Below are 21,283 nucleotides of genomic sequence, written 5' to 3'. Positions count from 1 at the left end.
CCCCGGAATTTATCATGGAAAAACCAGATTTCCTGAGACTGCCTAAAGTCCGATTCTTTTCCTTAGGTCGGGTTCTCCCCAGTATAGTTGTTATGTGCCCCAGTCCCTGCATTGACCTCGGGGATGCTAGCCATGCCCAGGGGTGTGCCTTTCACCGTGACCCCGGTCAAGGGGTGTTTCCTGTCTCCCACCCCTGTCTTTCCCAGCACAAACCAAGTAGTGTCTACTCAGAAGTAACACCCATTGTGCTCCATGAGGCTTGTCTGCCAAATGGGCACATAGGCAGTAAATACTTCCCACCCCTCCGTTACTGCAATCAAGTGCAGCAAGGCTTTGCGGAGCTTGGGGCTCGTTTGAGGCTTGTCTGCCAAGTTCAATAGAGATCCTGTGGGTTAAAATGGAGGCTAGTTTCTGTCTTTTTGTTCTCCGCCGCCCCCTTTCCCAGCACAAGCATACGTGTGTCTACTCGGAAGTAACTCCTACTGTGCTCAATGAAGCTTGCTCCTGAAGTGCAGGTGCATCTGGACTTTCAGGAGAAAGGAGAGGGCGGGAGAGGGGGGGAAGCCTCTCTTATTGGTTGAGCAGCCCCTGCCAGTCAGATGACATTCACTCCAATGCGCCCCCCCCAGATGTATGTTCTCTGAAACGATTTTTAGTGCTGCAGAGAACTTGCTTGTGGAGCCCTGCTCACAGCAAAGCCCATTCACAGCTTGTCACAGGAGACAGAAAAGATGGGCAGACAACAAGAGCAGGGGGAAAATAGCAGAGAGCACCTATAGTTGCCTTCTTGCTCATTTCTTTTAGCCTTGTGATATGTTCCATGGGGTTTTCTTGGCAAGAATACTGGAGTGGGTTTCCATTAGGGATGGACGAAAGTCCCTTACCTGGTCCCGCAGCAGTTTTCGGTGTGGGGGGGAGGCGCTCCATTTCTCCCCCTGAAATTCTTGGCAGGTGGGGAGGCGCCCCGCCCCTCTCCGCCAAAATTCTGGCCGGGGGGGAGGCGCCCCATCCCTCCCTGCCAAAGTTCTGGCCGGGGGGGAGCGCCCTGCCTCTCCGGCCGCGAAAGAAAAAAGTTATGTAAAAAAACCACAAAAAAACGTGATAGGCTACGTAACGATTTACGTAGCCTATCATGGCTAGATTTTCAAAGTCAGCCGTGATAGGCTATGTAAATCTTTATGTAGCCTATCACGGCTGACTTTGAAAAAAAAAAAGCGCGTACGCAAATGGCGGCGCCCATGGGAATTTAAGGAATTTGCGTTCCTTATTTGGGCACGGGTAGTCTACGTAAATATTTACGTAGACTACGGCGAAAATAAGGGCAACGCAAATAGCGTTAATAAGGGCAACGCAAATCTTTACATAGACTACCCGTGCCCAAATAAGGAACGCAAATGGCGGCGCCCATGGGCGCCGCCATTTGCGTAGGTGCTTCCCCCCCCCCCCCAAAGTCAGCCGTGATAGGCTACATAAAGATTTACGTAGCCTATCACGGCTGACTTTGAAAATCTAGCTGTGATAGGCTACGTAAATCGTTACGTAGCCTATCACGTTTTTGTTTTGTTTTTTTACTTTACTGGGAAATGGCGGCGGTGGCGGCCGGTCGGAAGACCGGCCGCCGCCACACCGCCGAACCGCCGCCGGGACCCGCCGCCGAGAGGGACATTCGCACGAGGTAAGTCCCATCCCGGGGGGGCTGGGGGGTGTCGGAGAATTTCCCCACCAATTTCGGGGGGCCGAATGCGTTGGCATTCGGCCTCCCGGAGATTCGTGGAGAAATTCTCCGACATCCCTAGTTGCCATTTCCTTCTCCAGTGGACCACATTCTGTCAGAACTCTTCACCACGACCTGTCCGTCTTGGGTGGCCCTGCACGGCATAGCTTATGGCTTCACTGAGTTACGCAAGCCCCTTCGCCAAACAAGGCCGTGATCCATGAAGGGGAAATCTCTGCGTGGCAACCCGGCAACCCTAATATAGGATGACTGCATTGATAAAGCAACCAGGTTTCTCAGTTAAGGTCTGTGTTTGGTTTCAAAGTAATATCCCTGCATGTACTGAGTTTGAGTCTCTTTTATGGCAGGCAGGATTTCTTTCCTCTTCTGTTACTTTTATTTATTTTATTATATATCATTATATTACATTATATTTATATCCTGCCTTTTTTCCTCTTGCAAGGAACCCAAGGCAGCTTGCATGGTCCCCCTCCTCTCCATTTATCCTCACAACCACCCTGTGAGGTCGGTTAGGCTGCGAGTCAGTGGCTGGCCCAAAGTCACCCAGTGAGCTTCTTGGTTGAGTGGGGACAAGAACCTGGATCTCCTAAGTCCCAGTCCAGCACTCACCACCACGTCACACTGTTGTGTAACAGCATATGGCCAAACGCTGGAGAGGCGTTGATTAACTGGTGGTTGCCACCCTTTTTCTGGCAGGGTCTCTGTGTTTTTAATGGCTGCATGCCAGGCAAGAATTCAGTAGGTGATGCTCTCCCCATGTCTCCAGGCCAGGTGAACATTATTTATGCCTGGCTGTCATGCAAGTATTAATAAAGGCACAGGAAGCCTGCCAGAAAATATTGGCAGCTTTAACTGACTGGATCACTTATATAGCCCAAGGTAAAGCTGAGACCTGCTCAAATGAAAAAAACTTTATGAGAGAACACCCCATCCCCCATTCATGTGCAGTTTTTGGGAAATGAGGGGTGGCAGGTGGCAAACAATATGAACGACAGCCCTCCAGTGGAGGCTGGAGGCTCCAGTTTCAGTGGGGCTGTGCATCCACTCCGGGTTTAAGTCAGAACCAGCCAAAACTTTCAGCACCTTGGATAGCTCTTTTAGATGTCTGGCTGTTTCTGAATAAACCCAGAATGGATTCACAGCCCCACTCAAATTGGAGCCGCTGCAGCCCTCCATTTGCCCTCAAAATAAAATTGATACAATTATGGTACAATCCTATGCATGTTCAGACAGAAGAAGTCCTACAAGCTGTCACATTCCTTCATCTTCTCCCTTTGCAATCAACACACGCCAGGAAACAAAGCTTCAGACCAACACTACTATTCGTAAATGACTCGCTTCTTTACAAATGCAAATCCTAGGAAACTCTCAGACTGCATAGAACAGCTAATCCACACATCTGCAAATATCAATAGAGGAGACAAAGTGGAAGTGAGAGGAGTTGCCAGCAGTCTGGGCATGAACTTTTCAGCCAGACGTGCTTTGCAGGGATGCCCCTCCCTTAGGGTGGTTCTCTCCTATGTTGGCTTCTATGAGTGGCCAACCTGGCGGAGCGTCTGAGCCCTGCCCCTAACTTTTCCCGCTTCACTCTGCGACGGACCCTGGCATCCCTCAAGTCATGCCCCTTGCCCCCCCTCCAAAACTTGAGTTCTCATGGTGGAGGAATGGGGGAGCCATTCATGTTGGGCCATCTATGTGTCAAGGTCTTGGAAAGAAAGTCTCGCCGTATCTGGGCTCACTAGGGAGGGTGCCTCCCTCTGTTCTTGCTGTTTCCATTCTGATTCTGAATCTGAGCTGCCAGACATCTCCACATGCTCAGATTCATTCCTGACAAACTCCCAGCATTCCCCTCCAGCCATGGCTGGCTGGGGAATGCTGGGAGTCGTCAGGTTTTTTCTATCCAAACATGCATAGGATTGCACCCTTAACGCAATTTAAGTTCTAAAGTTCTAAGTTCTAAAGTTCTAAGTGTAAGTTCTAAAAAGCGACATACTATACCATATGTGTGCCTGAGAGTTAGACTTTACCTCCTCGCCCCAGATGTATAGTGGTTGAGTAGGCCAATGGTGAGTAGAAGGCACATATGCTCAAAGGCACTCATAGAATCATAGCATTACAGTGTTGCAAGGGACCTTGAAGACAGACTAGATGGCCTCCAACTGCAGTGCATGATACAACTATCGCTTCCCTGAAAGATGGCTATCCTCTGCTTAAATATCTCCAGCGAAGGAGAGCCCACCACCTCCCAAGGCAGTTGGCTCCACTGTCGAATACTTCATACCGTTATAGGAAGTTTATAGGAAGTCCTGATGTTTAGCCAAAATCTGCTTCCCTGCAATTTCCATCCATCAGTTCGAGTCCTGCCATCTGGAGCAATAGAGAACACAATTGCTCCATCTTCTGCAGCCCTTCTGAAAGTTGAAGGCCATTATGATATCTCCCTTCAATCTCTTCCCCAGCTCTTTCAACCATTCATCATAGGACTTGGTTTCTAGACCCCTGGCCATCCTGGTCACCCTGCTCTGGACATGTTCTGCATTGTCAATAACTACACAGAACTGGACTCACCCCAGTGAGCCCATGTCCATCGATACCTTGGCATCACCCCAACAATTGCAAAGTTGATGGTAGGGCTTATCAGTCTCCCCATTGATGGTAGGACTTATCAGTCTCCCTGTTGATGGTAGGGGTCATCAGTCTCCCAGTTAATGGTAAGGTTTATCAGTCTCCCCATTAATGGTAGGGCTTATCAGTCTCCCCGTTGATGGTAGGGCTTATCAGTCTTCCCGTTGATGGTAGGGCTTATCAGTCTCCCAGTTAATGGTAAGGTTTATCAGTCTCCCTGTTGATGGTAGGGCTTATCAGTCTCCCCGTTGATGGTAGGGTTTATCAGTCTCCCCATTGACAGTAGGGCTAATCAGCCTTTTGAAATTTATATGCTCCATGGCAGTTTATTTGGTTCCAATCCCCAAACATTAAGAATGTTGCAAAACATTTGATGTCTGCAGTGAGTTTCCTGAAGCAATGTTAGCATCCATTAAAAGTAGCAACATAAGGTTTGGAATAGATAAACTGCTAGAGATCAAGCCAGATTCCCTCTCAAGTGCTCCTCTGCAAGCTAATGAAGATAAGTGGGATACACTTTATTAATAAATCAGCTACCAAGTAGATTAGGATTAGTGATGGGCAGGCTGCATTTGGCTCAGTTCAGAATTGGCTTGGTATGCATGAGCTTTTTCAGGGCATTGCTTTTTCAAGAAGTCTCTCCTGGCTTGTAATGTTGGCACCTGGGTGCTGATGGTGCCACATACCTGTGCATTATCACATCACTTCCGGGCAACTGTAGTCCAAGAGAAAGAGGGCCTTAAACTTGAGGGTATTTCAGTGCTGCCAGTGGTGCAAAAAATAATTTCATTTATTACTCTACTGCAGCCTTCCCCAACCTGGTGGCCCCCAGATGGGGTTGGACTACAACTCCCATCACGCACACACACCTGCCAGATAGACACCAAGTTGGGGAAGGTTGCTGTTCTGCAAGACTGGTTTGTTTTCATAAATCACATGTATGTGGTGATTTCATAAATCACATGGGAGATTTTCAGATGTGAAATGGCAGCCCAAGGTGTAACTTTATTTGTTTACATATTATAGCACTCTTTTGTAAATGACATGCCCACGATAAAAGTTCCTATCCTCACACATCAGTGAGGGGTTAACTTTAAAGGACCATTTGCACTTATATTCACAAAGCTTTGAGTGACCTGTCTGCTAAACCATTTCAAGCTGGAGAAGAAAGTCTGGAGGAACTGGGGCTCGATTCGTAATACAGCCAAGCATCACACATCAGACAACTTGATACATCAAAGCATGGGTGTTTATGAAATCCATCGCCATCACTAATTCGGATTCAAACCTATTAGCAGAGCAGGAAAAGAACAACATGGGGTAACCTACTGCAGGGTGAAATGTACAAAATAAGTGTCAATTTGGTGATCCCCCCACCCCCCCACACACATCATGATTAATGCAAATATGAGAGTCCAACTCACAATTTGAGGCAATATGGTAAGCCCAAGTTTGGCCCTGATTTAGAGAGCTTGGCTCTACACAAACATGGCCTTGCACTATGTGAGTAGCTGGAATTTTGTACTGTCTTCCTCAAACGCTAGCTCCACCACCATACTGGAGTGCAGGATTTTTGGTTTTGTGTCTGGTCATGGAGGAGTTTTAGAATTCTCTTGCAATTCTCAGCATGAAGAATTGTTGCAGGAGAGAATTAGCAAAATCCCCTTGGGTGTGCCAGTCTCCCTAGAGCAGGGGTAGGTAACCTTGTGCCTGCCAGATGAGAACTAGAACTCCCATAAGCCCCAGCTAGCATGGTCAATAGGGATTATGGGAGTTATAATCAAAACCATCTGGAGGGTACCAGATTGCCTGACCCTGCTCCACACAGATCCCAGGAGCCATTGTAGTAGTAGTAGTAGTAGTAGTAGTATTGCCACATTTAGCATGGTTTATTTTTGCATAGTGATTTTCAACCCATTATAACCTTGCTACAATAAGCTTAGATCATCACTATAATTAGCATTTTACAGTAATTACATAATTACATTTTACAATTAGTACATAATTACAGTATAAAAGAGCAGAAGAGAGTCTTATGCCGTCTTGAAGACTCACAAACATATTGTGGTATAAGGTTTGGGGGGGGCGGATTAATCAAGTGATCACCTAAAGTGGGCAGATAATGTATATTTAATACGGTGGCCACTAAGTTGTCCAGATGTATTTATTTTTAAAATATCTAACTCGCTTTTAGAGTGGCTTATAAGACAAAAGAGAAATCCTGTCAGGTTTCAAATTCATACATCAGGCCTGTTAATTGTTATGCCACAGTCCATACGTTATTCTTCAAGGTGCCCCAAGACTGTGCTTTTGCAGCAAGAGGCCAACACAGCTACCCCTGCCTCTGGCATTTTACAGTAGGGCTGCTGCCAACTTTTCAGCCCGCCAGTATCACTGTGCCTTTACAAAATGGGTGGGTGACTTCTGGGGGTCAGGGCCCACATTGCCCCTCCTAGAACCCACTGGGGGCCTTACCCCGCCCCTGCTGAAATTGCTGCCACCAAAAGTGCAGTTAAATTTCCTTTTGCAGTGGGAAAAAAGCAGTGATTTTGCAGGGAAGCAAGATACGCAAGCAGCATCGTATTCCTGGGAGGCTTCCAGGAGCGCAATTCAACTTGAAATGAAGGTGCGTGTTCCTCGTGCGTCTTGTTTCCTTGCAAAATCGCTGTTTTTTTGCTACCGCAGCTGCAAATGCAGCAGTAGTGGCAGGCCCCCATACAGTCAGCCATGGGAGGGCTTTAAGTGCAACTTGATGTATAGCATCTTCCCCAACCTGCTTCTCTCCAGATGCATTGGACTACAACCCCCACCATCTCCAGTTAGCAATGGCCAGACTGGCTGAGCTCAGTGTTCTTATTATAGGATAACTGCAACTGAAAAAAGTTCAGCAACATTTGCACTCTAGACTGGAAGCAGGGCTGGCTCTCTCATGAGCCAGGGTGAATCCCTGCTTAGGCGGCGGATCAAGAGGGGAGGCAGATTCCCCCCCAGCCTGGAGGGCCCCTGCGGGCACTGCTGCCATCACACTGGCCCCATTCGCCCGCTGTGGCTGCAGTGGGAGAGCAGCAAGTGGGACTCCTTGGAGGAGCAGCTGCCTCCCCATCTCTGGCTCTCCCGAAGCGAGAGATCAGCCAGAGGGGTTCTCTGGTGCACAGAGGTTCCCCATCCAGCCTGAGGAGTGCTGCCCCCAACCCTGAAGAATTCCCACTGTTATCTCTGCTCAGTGATCAGAAATAACACCAGGGATTCCCCTGTGCACCACTCCCCCTCCAAATGGGAAAATATTAATATTTTGGGAGGGGGGAGTGTGCGAAGCTGGGCACATCCTTTTCTTTGTGCAGGGAGCACCATGAAAAGATAAATGGGTGGGGGGACAGGACCGGATTATGTCAGGGAGGGGGACAGGCTAGCTGGGCCTGAGTGGCATCATAGTCCAAACACGCCTGGAGGGCACCTGGTTGGGTAAGTCTGCGCTATACGAATGTTAAGTATAATTGTTTCTGCATTTACATCCCTGTCTGCTAGAAACAAGATGTATCTCCCTATTCGGAGGAATGGCAAGGAGCCAGATGTGAACTTGTACAGAGTCATATGCAGTGCCTAGTAGCACACGTATCTGGTACAGCAGTTGGCAACTATTATTAAGCTGGAGTTGGTTCTCATAGCAGTACGGTGAAAGTCAGCACTTTTTGCTACTAACAAGAGTTAGATAATGCACAGTAGCTGTCTTGCATGGTTTGTACCTCCCTTGCTGATAAGAATAGTCCTTTCTCTGCCATGAGAAACTGTCTTTCCTGCCGAGAAATAAAGCCCCCCTTTCTCCTCTTTGGCGAAGGGAGGGAGGTATGTGAGTCTTGTGACAGTCCAAATGTAGGGCCAGATCTACACCTTGTGTCATATCATTACAACCCCATCATGGTAATGCTATTTCTCTCTTGTGCATTTATACCTCATAGGACACTCAGTGACATTTCTCGCGGTATATTGGATAATGTGGAATAAAAAGCAGGAAATTACACTACAAAAGCGGCATATAAAATGTGTAATGTGCCCCAACAGTTATCATTGCACTTCAATACTGCTATAAAGCAGTAGTGTAGATCTAGAGTAGGTGAGACAAGCCCTATAAAAACCTGGGCAGAGGGGAAGGTGCACCAGGAAAGGGCTGGATGTGCCTGATCTCGTCTGATCTAGAAAACTAAGCAGGATCAGCCCTGGTTAGTACTTGGATGAGAGACTGCCTGGGAATCAGGCTTCCTGCATTGAGCAGGGGGCTGGACACAATGGTCTTGTAGGCCCCTTCCAACCCTATGATTCTGTGATCTATGATCACCTGCTCAGGTAAAGAGCCTCCCATCACGGTGTTCATTGCATTCAGGAAAGCAACACAACACCAGTTGAGGGAACTGTGATCTACCAATGGAGGAGCATGTGTAAGCTTTTCTTTGCTTTCATTACCTGCATCTGTTTCCCATCAATAAACTCTGTCATTCTTTCACACAAATGGACCCGAGTTATATTGGTACCTCCGAATCTGTTTAGTATGGGTCCTGGCTGGATCAGGCCCCAAGTTTAAGACAGTCTCCCTCCTTCCCATCGAAGATTTAAATTCTGGAGACGAATAAGAGAAGGTTGCATCCCAAACAATTGCAGTGGATGTGTTGACATTAAAACGTTTTATACAAATTGCTGTCTTCAAAAAATGTGGCATATCCAACATCATGCCAAAGGGGAAAATAGGGTTTGTGTTTTATTGGGGTGTGTGTGCAGGTATTAGAAACAGGGGGGCTCTCCCTGGTAAATAGGTGCCATAGGAATGCATGCTGTTCTCTTTGCATTTTGATCGCTTCTTCAGAAATTAGTTCCCTAAATGCCAGAGCTACCTCTTCTTGGTACAGAAGATTCGTAGGAGTAAAGCGGTTATGCATCATGCAAAAGTTGAGCACGCACAGTTATCACATTAGTGCTAATGATGCCTTTCCTTGGCCTGCGTCTTGTGCAAAACAGATTTACAAAAGAATATTCATTATAACAACCTGGCAGATCTCCTGCTGAGAAGGGGACCCTTTCTATTAGCTCTATTGCAGTTTGTCTGTGAAAGAACATTAACAGTGTTGATGCATTCAGTCACAGTGAATTAACTGTGGACTGACCCCTTAAGTACTACCCAGCCAGCCTCCAGATCTCCCGCCCTCTCTTCCCCTGGGCTAGGAGAAACCTTGTTGCAGGTCTGTGTTAAGGCTGTTGCCGGGAGGCTGTATATAATCCTGTTTAATAAACCTGTTAAATTGCCAACACCTGCCTGGAGACAAAATCAGTAGTCAAAGATCAGCAGACTGAGCAAACAAGACATCCTCTAAATATTCAGAATGTATTATTGCCTTTTTTTTTTTTCTCTCATAGTCACCTCGTCAGACTGAAGGAGGCTCTGAAATCATGCACAAGGCATGGCGTTAGAACCAAGCTAGATGATTTGGGAAATCTGTAGTCACGTTTCATGTATCCATCGGTTGTTCTCATTGCTAAAGAGCTTCCGATCAGGGGTAGGACTGCTGTGAATGGAAGAGGGGGTCAATCTTTTCCTTTGAGCCACAAGCCCCAACTAAAATACCCCCCAACCGCTTTTTGCCATTGGAAGGGGGCAGCTTCCACCCTGTGGCCAAGAGCAATTTTCATCAGGACTGTGACACGGCAGGAATGTGTTAACCCTCCCTCCCCATGGACTATAGCAGGGGTGTTGAACTTCTTTCAGCCAGAGAGCTGAATTCCATTTTGGAAAAACTCGGGGTGGGGGGAACATTCCAGTGGTGTACGGCGCCAAATATACTAGCATATAAAAATACCAGCAAGAGAGGGTCTTCTCATTTCTCCACTTGTGAGGGCAGTTAGGTGGGCAACTACATGAGACAGGGCCTTTTTCACAGTGGCCTCACACTTCTGGAATAAGACTATTAGGGGTTCCGGCAGGCCCCATCATTACAGACTTTCAGGAAGGCCCTGAAAACTTACTACAATACTCTTGCCTTCCCCTGATTATGTTTTATTGTACTACCTTCCAGCTGCAGTTGTGTCTTCTGTTTTATAACAATGTTTTTTAGAATGTTGGCTGGCTGGGGAATTCCCCATGCTGGCTGGGGAATGCTGGGAGCTGTAGGACTTTTTCTGTCTAAACATGCATAGGATTGTGCCCGAAATTAAGAAGGAGCTGAACATACATAAAGAAGCTGCATCTTAATTCTTGCTGATAAAAAACATACTAAGCTTTTCATAGTCAAGCATTCCGTTGCCCTGATTCTCCCCCGCCCTGCCGCCTATTCTTTTTCCTAATCCTCCCTCCTCCAGGCTAGATAATTGGGAGTATAAAAATGAATCAGCTGCTCAGTAGGCCAAGGAGCATCTTTTTCTGCCTGGAACTGACATGGGAGGCATGCGTCCCTCTTATGGCCAAATGGGGTTGTTCTCAGACTGTGAAAGAGTGAGAACAACCCGACTTCAGAGAAGCCCAAGTCTTGATTGGAAGGAGAACAACCCAGAGCAATGACTAGCGTAGAAATGCAATGGGCAGTCTCTTCTGTTGCATCCCTGCATTGGTTGTAGTGCTGCACTGACTCTGGGGTACACACATGAACATTTTTGGAGTAAAATAACAGCTGGGGAAGGTCCTGATATGTTCATCAAAACCCTCAAAAACTTTTCTGCTGGCCCTCTCAGCAGCTGTTTGGACACCATTTAAAAAACAGTGGCAACAATGTTCTGATTCCTGCTGGCTATGTGATCCCAGACAATCAGGGAACATGTAGCCATTGTTATGATGTCATGGTGCCACATAGCCTATCAGATTTGCCAAGATGGCAATATGAAGGCACCCTCACATTGCCCTCACTCTGACTCAAAGAACTGCTCCCCCCCTCAAACTGCTGTAAAGCAGGGCACCTTTTGGGTGGCACACAAAAATATTTGTGAATATTTCCTGCCCCTGCCCCTATTTCAGTTCAGTCACTCCCAAATTGGCTGGCCATGCATCCTACTTCACAGGGCATTGTCCTCTATTTGAAGGGCTGCCCAGTCCAAGTTCAGGACAAAGATAAAGAATTAGAAGGAAGGTGAGCCTTGAAACAGTTAGCCTGTTGGCAGTTACCAGGAGAGGCCATAATATACCTCGACTTCAGCAAAGCTTTCAACAAAGTGCCCCATGATATCCTGATGAGCAAACTAGCTCGAAGTGGGCTAGATGAAACAACGATCCGGTGGATCCACAGTTGGCTACAGAATTGGACTCCAAGAGTGCTTATCAATGGGATCTTCTCAAACTGGGGAGAGGTCACGAGTGGGGTACCGCAGGGCTCAGTCCTGGACCCAGTGGTCTTCAACATTTTTATTAATGACTTGGAGGAGGAGGTGCAGGGAATGCTGATCAAATTTGCAGATGACACAAAATTGGGCGGGATGGCTAATGCCTTGGAAGACAGAAACAAAATTCAAAGTGATCTTGATAGACTGGACACGGAATAATGGGCTCAAGCTACAGGGAGCCAGATTCCAGCTGAACATTAGGAAAAATGTCCTGACCCGTTAGAGCAATACGACAAGTGAACCAATTACCTGGGGAGGCGGTGGGCTCTCCCACACTGGAGGCGTTCAAGACGAGGCTGGACAGCCACCTGTCAGAGATGCTCTGACTTGGATTCCTGCATTGAGCAGGGGGTTGGACTCCATGGTCTTGTAGGCCCCTTTCAACCCTAGTATTCTATGACACTATGAAACAGGAGTGGCCTTGAAACAGCCTATCGACAATTAGCAGCATCTGGACTCCAGACCAAGTAGTCACACTGGTCTCCTGGTCACAGCCTTCCCCAGGAGGGTGAGGTGTATTTCTATTTAAATTATAGTAATTATTTATAAATGTGCATCTATACATATAAAGCAGAACAGGCACATTTATGCAAATCCATGTTATTTATTTATTTATTTATTTATTTATTTATTTCATTTCTATACCGCCCAATAGCCGAAGCTCTCTGGGCGGTTCACAAAAATTAAAACCAAACAACACACAATAAAACAATATAAAATGTATAGAACATTAAAACCACAATATAACAATACAGCCACAATAAAACCTAGCAGCAGTGCAGGAGTTTAAAATACAGATTTAAAAGAGCAAAGATAAAAATTTAGAAAGCTAAAATGCCTGGGGAAATAAAAAGGTCTTCACCTGGCGCCGAAAGGAGTACAATGTAGGCGCCAGGCGAACCTCACTAGGGAGCTCATTCCAGAGCCGGGGTGCCACAGCAGAAAAGGCCCTCCTCCTAGTAGCCACCCGCCTCACTTCCTTCGGCAGGGGCTCCATGTTCTCCTTTGTCCTCTTTCTTGGGTGATGCATTTCCTTGTTTCTGGAGATTCATAATCTCCAGAAACACCCTACTCTCCAAACGTTCTCTCCCATGGCTTGGGAGTCCCAAACCCAAATTTCCCATAGGGTCATTGGAGGCTGCCGTATACTGAGTCAGGCCCTTGGTCCATCTAGCCCAGTATGGTTGACACTGACCAGCAGCACTGCTCTACGGAATTCCAGGCAGGAGCTTTTTCTGCTCAACCTGGAGATGCCGGGGATCAAACCTCGGACCTTCTGCATGCAAAGCAGGGGCTCTGCCATGGAGCCACAGCCCTCTTGTCCCAGCAAATTCACACCAAGTGGCCTGAGAAGTTTCCGCAGCAGGGTCTCAGCGGAGATTGCTCTTTTGATTGTTCCTCATTCAGTTGCAATAACTTCAGCTACTCATGTCATTTATAAAACTGTCTGGCCATCTGTTTAAAAGTCAAAGCTCCAGCATCCAGGATTGAAGCTAACGGATCACTCCTGCCTGCTGAGAATGTCATTCTGACAGCTAGTTTGAAACGTCCTTGTCCCTTGGAGCGCTGAGGCATCCTCCTGCGACACTGAGTAACGTCTTTAATTGATCAATGAACTCATTTGCATTTACTTAGGATTTCTATACCATCTTGCTGGCATCAGAGCGGCACTTGAAGCTATAGGTGAGTTAAAACCATCTATTTATATTGTTCGCTTCAGAGGCTGTGGATAGTGTCCCCACTGAAGTTTCCAACTTTGAAGTCCCTGGTTCAAACCATTCCTTACAATTTTACGAGGATGAAAAACAAAGGTAGCCATGTTGGTCTATAAAAAAAATACTACAAAATCCCCATGTGGGCAATATCTTTACTAAACCGAGCTAAGTATCACCAAATAGTGAGCAAGCTTCATCATGCTAAATGTTACATACAGTCGGCAGGTCATGGGGAACAGTGGACCGCCCCCCCCCCCCGAAAGTACAAAAGGTAGGCTGGGCGATGTAGGCCAGTATAGTGTAGTAGTTAGTGTGTTGGACAGGGACTCGGGAGACATGGGTTCTAGTCCCCCTTGGCTATGAAGCTCACTGGGTGACTTTGCACCAGTCACTGATTCTTAGGCTAACCTACCTCGCAGGGTTGTTGTGAGGATAAAATGGAGAGGAGGAGGATCATGGGCACCATGCTGAGGCCACGGTTGTCAAGTCACCATACCATCAGCCTCAGTCCTTGCACCTCCAATCTGCCATAACAATACAGAGTAATTGTAAATTGATGTTGAGCTGAATCTCCCACCCCACCCCCAATTTTGCTACCCCCTTTGTGGATGGGACCTTTCCAAGAATTTGTAAGAGTGCAAAATTCAAGGGGGGGATTCACTACTACTGTGGGAACTCCTTCTGACCACCACCCCGAAAGCCCTCGGGCATTACTGACCAGAATAGCCTAGGCTATGAGACCTGGGGAGGCCCACCCATGACAACTGCCCTGGCTCCCCTTAATTGTTTTCTCGGGCACAGCATTCTGAGCAGCACCAGACAGCTGGATTTTGCCACCATTTTAATTTCCCACAATGCTCCTGGCCTTACGGGCATTTAAAATGGCAGCTAAATCCAGCTGAGCAATTGTGGGGACCGTAAATTGTGGGGACTTAGCTGAGCAATTGCGGGGACTTAGACGCTCAGCACCACTTGCGGTCCTGCCACCACAGCCAGATCAAGGTTCACTGATCTCCCCACTGGGAGGCAATTTGGCCAGGGCCCCCGCACACCTGGAGATTGTCCTCCCTGGAGCTCTATTGCCACTCCTGGTGGCTGCTGGGAAACAAAGGGCGGCCCTTCCTGGTGGCCACCATTTTTGTTAGAGCACTCTCAGAGTATAGGTCATCATTCAGCAGCACTCCAGGGCTTTGAGGACGAAACAGACGGTGGCCATAGGGTGGCCACTTCCGCTTGGCCAAACAGGAAAACAAAAGAGGACACCTATTTTCATAACATTGGCGCATGCTAATTTGTATGTATAGCTGCAGATTTAGAAAAAATAACTGTAATTTAAATAGAAATACAATACATCTCACCCTAGTGGGGAAGATGGTGACCCAGTGATCTGGGTGCCTTGCTCAGGCTGCTGTCCAGACACTGTCAAGGGACAACTTCAGCGCCCTTCCCTGCTACTCTCCCTTCTGATGGTTCTTTATCTTTATGCTGGACTAGGACTAGGCAGCCCTTCAAACAGAGGACTGTCCTCTGCCAGCTCTCCAAAACACAGGACTGTCCTCTGTACAGTAGGACACTTGGTCACCCTAGGCTCATGGCCATGAGCTGGCACCTGATGGGAGGATCTCTGTGGAGCTGTGTGTATTACAGATTTCAACTGCCCCCTCGAAACTTGCCAAGGAGGTTAACCTTCATTTCCTGTGTGTTGCCAAAATTCTTTCTGGCTCAGTATTAACTCAGGTCATGGCCACTTCAAAAGCACTATAAAAATACGAAGAGAATTATTACAAGTTGATTTACTGCTGGTATCTACTTCTGGTAGCCCTAAACAACTTTGGGCCAGGATACCTGAGAGAGTGCCTTCTTCCTTACCAACCTGCCCAGTCACTGAAGTCATCAGAGGGCATGTTCCTGGTGGTTCCACATGGACCTATGGCCTGGTTGGAGTCCACCAGGAAAAGAGCCTTCGGTGTGGTGGCCCCCTTCCTGTGGAACTCTCTGCCTTTGGATGTTAGGCATGTGCCAACGTTGCATTCCTTGCGGCGCCTCCTGAAGACATTGTTGTTTTGAGAAGCCTTCCTTGCGAGACTAGCTGCTGTTTATTACATTCCACCTTACTGGGATTTGTCTTTTAAAAAATGTTTTAACTCTTTTAACCTGGTGTTTTATTCTTTTACCTTGTTGTTCACCGCTCTGAAATCTTCTGATGTAGAGTGGTATATAAATATTGTAAATAAATAAATAAATAAATAAATCTAACGCCTCTTAGATTAAATAAAATATATAGAAAGGATAATTGTGTGCATTGGATATGTGAGAAGCTACTGGCTGGTTATATGCACATGTGTGGTGCATGCGTCCAAGCAGTCAGAATCTCTGGAAAACCATTAAGAGGGATGCATCTAGGATAACCAGGGACAACTATTCTTCAGCCCTATAACTATGTTATTAGAGCTGTTTCATTTCTGAGATCCCAAAAATTCACCAGCCAGTGATACCTAGTTTGCTAACAGCAGCAAAAAATGATTATTGTCTTTCTTTCTTTTTAAAATACTTTTAATTCTATTTTTTATCTTTATAAATGAAATAAACAGTACCAACAACCTAGTCATTATCTACAGTTGCCAACAATACAGTATTCTTAGGAGGACACAGCAATAACGAAAAAGAAAAAAAGAACAGAAGAAGGAAGAGGAAGAAGAAAGCAAGAAAGAAAAAGAAAAAGAAAAAATATTAAAAAGTTACTTAAAAGGATTAAATTTAAACTCCATTACACACAAACTTCAAATATCATTCTACTTAAAAGTTATACCTATAACATTGCCAATAATACAATTCAGTACACCATAGATAATCAACCTTACATTTCAGTATCATATCATCAGTCTTATAGCAAGGGAGCAAGCCTACAATTCATTTCCAATAACCATATATTGCCCTTCAATTAACATATAATAGTAAAGCTTAACAATTTAACCAGCCAAAACTATTACTAATCAAAGTCTCATAATAATGATAGTAATAATAATAAAAAGGAAGGAAATTAAAAAGGATAAGAAATAATAACAAATCACTAATATATTTTATACTATCTATATTTTAGATAGTGTCATTTCTAAATCTATATATGAATGTATACATATCTATACACACACAAACAGGAATTTTATTATACAGTATATCATGTCTAATATAAACAAAGAGGAAGTAAGAAAAAGAGAGAGAGAGAGAGAGAGAGAGAGAAGGGGGGATATATGTAAACAGTCCTCTGGACTGGCATACTGCCCCGACCTTATAACTCAAACAGATCTGAAAAACAATAATAGTTGAAAAGTTCCCAGCTCATGAGGCTGGAGAAGATGTCTCCCATGCTTTACTTCGAACGCCAGCTAGCCAAGCCTCCACCATTTCATGATTTAAAAACTTTTTCATCTGGCCTTCAGAAAGAATGCAAAATATAGCAGGGTATTTCATATGATCTCCAGCAAAGGAGATCGTTACCTTGTCGTGGTGCTGGAGCTTGAGCACGTCAATGACGTCATGAGCTAAACTGTGAAGGGACACCCAAGATGGGAAGGTCATGGCAGAGAGGTCAGACTAAATACGATCCCTGGGGAAGGAAACGGCAACCCACCCCAGTATTCTTGCCATGAAAACTAAATGGATCAGTACGACCAGAGATATGTCGGTATACCATTGGAAGATGGGACTCCCAGGTCGGAAGATGGTCAAAATGCTACTGGGGAGGAACAGAGGATAAGTTCAACTAGCCCCAGATGTGATGATGCAGCTAGCTCAAAGCCGAAAGGACGGCTAGCAGCCGATGGTGCTGGTGGTGAATGACGAATCCAATGTTCTAAAGATCAACACACCATAGGAACCTGGAATGTAAGATCTATGAGCCAGGGCAAATTGGATGTGGTTATTGGGAAGATGTCAAGATTAAATATAGACATTTTGGGTGTCAGTGAACTGAAATGGACTGGAATGGGCCACTTCACATCAAATGACCACCAGATCTACTACTGTGGACAAGAGGACCACAGAAGAAATGGAGTAGCCTTCATAATTAATAATAAAGTGGCTAAAGCAATGCTTGGATACAATCCAAAAAATGACAGAATGATCTCAATTCGAATTCAGGCTAAGCCATTTAACATCACAGTGATCCAAATATACACCCCAACCACAGATGCTGAAGAAGCAGAAGTAGATCAGTTCTATGAGGATCTGCAGCACCTACTGGATAGTATGCCAAAAAAAGATGTTATTTTCATTACAGGAGACTGGATGGTCTGGGAGAACAAAATGAAGCAGGACATAGGCTGATAGAATTTTGCCAAGACAACTCACTGTGCATAACAAACACTGTCTTCCAGCAACCTAAGAGACAACTTTATACATGGACTTCACCAGACGGTTGACACCGAAATCAGATTGACTACATCCTTTGTAGCCAAAGGTGGCGGACATCTATGCAGTTGGTAAAAGCAAGACCTGGAGCTGATTGTAGTTCAGATCACGAACTTCTTATTGCACAGTTTAGAATCAGACTAAAGAGAATAGGGAAGACCCACAGATCAGTTAGATATGAGCTCACTAATATTCCTCATGAATATGTAGTGGAGGTGAAGAATAGATTTAAGGGACTAGATTTAGTAGATAGGGTCCCGGAAGAACTATGGACAGAAGTTCGCAACATTGTTCAGGAGGCGGCAACAAAAAACGTCCCAAAGAAAAAGAAAACCAAGAAGGCAAGATGGCTGTCTGCTGAGACACTGGAAGCAGCCCAAGAAAGAAGGAAAGCAAAAGGCAACAGTGATAGGGGGAGATATGCCCAATTAAATGCAAAATTCCAGAGGTTAGCCAGAAGAAATAAGGAATTATTTTTAAACAAGCAATGCGTGGAAGAGGAAGAAGATAATAGAATAGGAAGGACAAGAGACCTCTTCCAGAACATTAGAAACATCGGAGGTAAATTCCAGGCAAAAATGGGTATGATCAAAAACAAAGATGGCAAGGACCTAACAGAAGCAGAAGAGATCAAGAAAAGGTGGCAAGAATATACGGAAGATCTGTATAGGAAGGATAATAATATGGGGGATAGATTTGACGGTGTGGTCAGTGAGCTAGAGCCAGACATCCTGAAGAGTGAGGTTGAACGGGCCTTAAGAAGCATTGCTAATAACAAGGCAGCAAGAGATGATGGTATCCCAGCTGAACTGTTTAAAATCTTGCAAGATGATGTTGTCAAGGTGATGCATGCCATATGCCAGCAAATTTGGAAAACACAAGAATGGCCAACAGATTGGAAAAAATCAACTTCTATCCCCATACCAAAAAAGGGAAGCACCAAAGAATGTTCAAACTATCTAACAGTGGCACTGATTTCACATGCCAGTAAGGTAATGCTCAAGATCTTGCAAAGTAGACTCCAGCAATTCATGGAACAAGAATTGCCAGATGTACAAGCTGGGTTTCAAAAAGGCAGAGGAACTAGAGACCAAATTGCCAATATCCGCTGGATCATGGAGAAAGCCAGGGAGTTTCAGAAAAACATCTATTTCTGTTTTATTGACTATTCTAAAGCCTTTGACCATGTGGATCATAACAAACTGTGGCAAGTTCTTGGTGTATGGGGATACCAAGTCATCTTGTCTGCCTCTTGAGGAATCTGTAGCAACGTTGCCAAGTAGCAACGGTAAGAACAGACCACGGATCAACGGACTGGTTTAAGATTGGGAAAGGAATACGGCAGGGTTGTATACTCTCACCCTACCTATTCAACCTGTACGCAGAACACATCATGTGATGTGCTGGGCTTGATGAAGCCAAGGCTGGAGTTAAAATTGCTGGAAGAAACATTAACAATCTCAGATATACAGATGATACCACTTTGATGGCTGAAAGTGAGGAGGAGCTGAGGAACCTCATGACGAAGGTGAAAGAAGAAAGTGCAAAAGCTGGGTTGCAGCTCAACCTTAAAAAAAAACAAGATTATGGCAACCAGCTTGATTGAGAACTGGCAAATAGAGGGAGAAAACGTGGAGGCAGTGACAGACTTTGTCTTTCTAGGTGCAAAGATTACTGCAGATGCTGACTGCAGCCAGGAAATCAGAAGACATTTACTTCCTGGGAGGACAGCAATGACAAATCTTGATAAAATAGTTAAGAGCAGAGACATCACACTGACAACAAAGGTCCGCATAGTTAAAGTAATGGTATTCCCCGTAGTGACCTATGGCTGCGAGAGCTGGACCATAAGGAAGGCTGAGCGAAGGAAGATAGATGTTTTTGAACTGCGGTGCTGGAGGAAAATTCTGAGAGTGCCTTGGACTGCAAGAAGGTCAAACCAGTCCATCCTCCAGGAAATAAAGCCAGACTGCTCACTTGAGGGAAGGATATTAAAGGCAAAACTGAAGTACTTTGGCCACATAATGAGAAGACAGGAGACCCTGGAGAAGATGCTGATGCTAGGGAAAGTGGAAGGCAAAAGGAAGAGGGGCCGACCAAGGGCAAGATGGATGGATGATATTCTGGAGGTGACGGACTCAACCTTGGGAGAGCTGGGGGTGGTGACAGCCGACAGGAAGCTCTGGCGTGGGCTGGTTCATGAAGGCACAAAGAGTCGGAAGCGATTGACCAAATAAAGAACAACAATTTCATATGATATGAACTTGAGCACACTCCGGGAGAGAGCAGAGGACAGGAAGGCCATGGTCCATGGGGTCATGAAGAGTCGGACACGACTTACCGACTGAACAACAACAACATTTCATATGATATTGCAGATTCATTTGTCTTGCCCGATTTCTCGCCTTGGTAAATTGCCTTCTTTTGTCAGCGATTTCTTTAGTGTAATCCGGAAATAACATAACTTTGTCTCATGTTGACCCCCTAAAAAGTTCTCCCACTTCTCTTGCCAAGCGCAAAATATGATTTTTGTAGAAACTCTTGCAAATTGAACTATAACAGTATAGGCAGTCCCTTTGATGCCACGGACTGGACCTGGAACACGGTATGCATGCTCAATATCGAGTAAATAATCAGATGGCAGAGTGATTAAATGATTATATTAAGAACTGGAAAAATAAAAAAACAATGACATGTAAAGAATGGTTTACTAAAGTTTGGTAAATTTCACAATTATTGAAAATTACTGAGGTAGTTAGATTGAGAGATGGTAAAAGAATCCCAAATTCATGGAGGAGTGGAAACTGTTTATTGAATATTGGATAAAAAATTATGGTATAGAAATTATACCAAATTATTGATGTATGGTATAGAAATTCCACCAGATTCCACCAGAAATTACACCGCTCAACAAGATCAGCCTTGGATGGCCTTCTCTCTGTCCCATCAGCCAGGACAGCTAGGCTGGTGAAGATGAGGGAGAGGGCCTTCTCTGTGGTGGCCCACACTCTGTGGAACTCCCTCCCTAGGGAACTCCACCATGCCCCCTCTTTAATGAGCTTCCGCCACGCTTTGAAAACTTGGTTGTTCAGGCAGGCATTTGGGAAATGTTTAGAAAATGATGTTTTAATGTGTAATTTTATTGTTTTTAAACTGTTTGTATTATTGTACATCGCCCAGAGTGGCCGGGTGACCAGCCAGATGGGCGATTAAGAAAATAAATAAGTAAGTAAGTAAGTAAGTAGTAAGTAAGTAAATATGATTATTGATGTAGAGGCAAATTATATTTGATGTTATGTGTTACTTAGCATATTTGGTATTTAACTTAATTATACATTTATATATGTAGTCTTATGCAGGTCTTTTTGGTTGAGCAGCTAATATTTCTTACCTAATTTGATGTGATACATTCATAGTAATTTAAGGTGCAATCCTATGCATGTTT

Source organism: Heloderma suspectum, chromosome 3 (genome assembly GCF_057233095.1).
Source record: "Heloderma suspectum isolate Gila_16-S chromosome 3, 16-S_ref, whole genome shotgun sequence".
Lineage (NCBI taxonomy): Eukaryota > Metazoa > Chordata > Lepidosauria > Squamata > Helodermatidae > Heloderma > Heloderma suspectum.
Note: the sequence above shows the minus strand (reverse complement) of the source record.